Source organism: Salvelinus sp. IW2-2015, unplaced genomic scaffold, assembly GCF_002910315.2.
Source record: "Salvelinus sp. IW2-2015 unplaced genomic scaffold, ASM291031v2 Un_scaffold3482, whole genome shotgun sequence".
NCBI lineage: Eukaryota > Metazoa > Chordata > Actinopteri > Salmoniformes > Salmonidae > Salvelinus > Salvelinus sp. IW2-2015.
The window spans coordinates 33,833-37,267 of record NW_019944762.1 but is presented as its reverse complement, the minus strand read 5'-3'; positions in this window follow the sequence as shown (position 1 = coordinate 37,267).

The following is a 3,435-nucleotide window of genomic DNA, read 5'->3' as shown; positions in this document are numbered from 1 at the left end:
GTACTTTGGTGTCTCGTTGCTGCCTTGGTTAGACAACTCAAGTTTGCAAAGCCAGTGTGGCTCCAAACACCAAATCGATCACTTGCAAATAATAGGCATTCCCAGCAGTACAGTTTGCAGTGCTCTCGGAGCCTGTGAGCCATTGATAGCGCTCGTAGTTGGAACTTTGAAAAGTGGCGAACGAACCCCTTTCCTGCTGTGACAGGCTTTGTAGCGTCGGCGTCGGGTGACCTCTCTTTCTTGAAAGTTCGTCTTGAGAATGGCGTTATAATTATATCCTCGACCAAATCGATATCTTCTCCTCCTTCCGCCATTGTGGGTTGAAAAAACAGCTTAGTAGTACGCGAATTAATTGTTTATCAAATTCAGTTTCCTAGTTTTGAGTTCTGCATAGACCTGCCCATAGGACCTTCCTCTCAAATATTGGTAATCCAATCAAAAGACGTGCACGCACTACGCCTGCTTAGCTGGTCCTGTGTAACACTGGAGCCCAGCCAGCAGGGGTAACAATAGCCACATCTAAAGCTGATTGGTTTTTGACACAAAATTTTCATTTCCATTCCACTTTAAAACTACAAGCGCCCCGCACTGCTGGATTCTGAAGGCCTGAGGGCAGATTTTTAGAACCCTGGCAACCACATGATGGCTGAATATGAATTGGATAAAAAGATCAACAAAAAAGACCAAGCCCTCCAAATCTCAACCTGGGGCTGGAAGCAGTGCAACCAAAGGGAAAGCTATGAAATGAAAGAGTATAACTCTTAACTCCTGGGGAAATAATTTAATACATATTTGTGAGGAAAAATATTTTTTAAAAATTATATCTGATGATGTTTAGGCCAGCAGAGAAAGGCTTGCTGGGCCCTTGAGGCCCACCACTGGTTTTAAACCAAGCCCCTGTTTATCTATGATATTTGTCACTGATTATTACCAAAAGTTCTATTTGTGACAATATTCTGAGAGATCTCCACTTAAAAAAACTAAATAGATTTAACTGTTGCTATCAAAGTCATTCCCAAAAGGGTAGGTTTAAACAGAGCAAATGAAATGTAACCATACTTTAATTAATCATATACTGTATCATCAAATGATGCTATTTAATCACCAAACAGCTATTGTTTCAATTCAAACCAGAATTAAACTAAAACTACAATACAATAAGGCCTAGGGTTTCAAACTCGGGTTAATTTCAAAAATGTGAACAATACTTGTAGCCAAACAGGGGTAGTCCGAACCGGGACTCGAACTCTTGTTCCATCAACTGTCAAGCCAAGACACATTTAACACCAAGAGTTCTGAACCTCTTGACGAGGATGATAGGTGTTGGGTTAAGGTTTGCTATATTACCCCCTTCCTTCAGGAGCGCAATGTCCCCACGCTTCTCTAAATCAAGTCCTCACTTCGTTAACCATTTCCCATGTTTACTACAGTATGTTACTGTATGCTATGTTACTTGTCAGACTGCACAGTAGCCCTAAAAAAAACAAAATGCAGGTGGCTTATAGCTTCAAATGCTTTAAATGCTTTATTATCCAAATGTAAAAGCATATACTGTATTTCATCATCAGCACCTTTATGCTTTTGTTAATAAAATATGATAAAAATACTCTTTCAAAATACTAAATGTTTAATTTAGTTTATGGATCCATAACGAATTAACTTGTTCAAATATTCCATGATTTCCTCAAAGATGCACTCTGGTGGTCAAACTAGCAATAACTTGCAGCAACAGAAAAAATGGCTGACAATAAAATGAAGTGCCACAAAATGCTGTGGCAGCACGCAAGGTGTGCCGCAACTTTTAAAGGAGGAACCACTGTACAGACCCCTCCAATGGCCTCACGGGCACCATCTCACTTTTGACACCAATTAAGCTAATTCAGGGGGTAGCCCCAACGGGGGCTCAAACCGGGGTCCAGTGACTGTCAAGCCAACACCTTAATCATTACGCTAAGAGTTTGAGTTCATTTATTCTTGCTCACAGATGAAACTGAAGAAATGCAGAATTTGCATTACTAATAATTGCAAAACACTAATTTAAAAAACATAACACGTAATATGTGACATAAATAGAATATTGAACAATTGTAAACATTACAGGACGGAAATTTAAATATAAAAATGTGAGATTAAAAAATATAATTTAATTTTGGGGAGAGCTAGAGTTATTATACAATCTGATAGCCGTGGGTAGAGTGGCATTTCGCAGGCGGTTCGTACAGGACAGTTGTACAGGACAGTTGTACAGCACAGTTGTACAGCACAGTTGTACAGCACAGTTGTACAGGACAGTTGTACAGGACAGTTATATAGCACAGTTATACACCACAGTTATACAGCACAGTTATACAGCACAGTTAGTGGCTGTTTCTCAGGAGCCTGGTGGTGCATTTACCTGTTTTTGGAGGGAGCAGGTCATTCAGTGGATGGTCAAGAGTGTGCATGTCCTTCACCAGATACTGCAGAGTAGGCGAGAGCAGGCTGCAGTGTGAGGGGAGCTGTGGTTGGACTGCTCCACCTCTGGAGATGATCAAGGCCCTCTTCTGCACCCTGTCTAGTTGGGCTTGCTGCTTTTTACTGCATCCAACTAACAGCACTCCACCGTATTCCAGACAAGGCCTGACCAGTGTAGTATAGACTGTGACCAGATCTTCAGTGGGTAGGCCATTTCTGTCAAGAACAGTCAAAGTGCAGGTGTTTTGAGGCCTTCCTCACTGACTGCTCCACATGTGTCACCACTGAGTTAAAAATCAAGATGAAAACCAAGATACTTAGTTGTTGTTACCACTGGTACTTCCTGTCCTCCTAGGATTAGTGGTGCAGGTTGTGGGTGGTCTCTAGAAAAACATATCCTAATTTCCAGATGGGGGAGTTTGTCAGCATCTTGGATAGGCAGGTGATTAAGTCTATCCACACAGACCATTTGGAGATAGGACATCCTGATCACATTCAACAGTGTTAGAGATAATCACAGTGTTCTGCTGACAGTGTTTTCTCATTTGCCCATGGTGGATGGTAGAGACTCCCACGAACAGAGTTGAAACTGAGCTGGGAGTCGTTTAGGATGAGCTGAAGCCACATACACTCACATTCCTCTTTCTCTAGGTCAGTTCTTCTCTTTGCCTGCATACTGTGGTTCACATACATAGTCACACCCCTCCCTCTCATCCTCTCTGGACCTGTCATTCTGAACAGCTGATAGTTACATATGAAAAGAGATTCATCTGGGATATCTTCGTGGGCCCAGTTTCAGTGACACATCCAATGTCGCATTTACTAATTGAAGAAGCAGTTCAAATGCATCTACTTTGTTTATCAATGATCTTGAATTACAAACAAGCACATTCGGAGTCTCTGGCATTCTGGACAATATTGCGACATCACATAATTCAGTTAGAGCTCTGCATTGACGTGAGCGATTGTGTTTTTGATGCA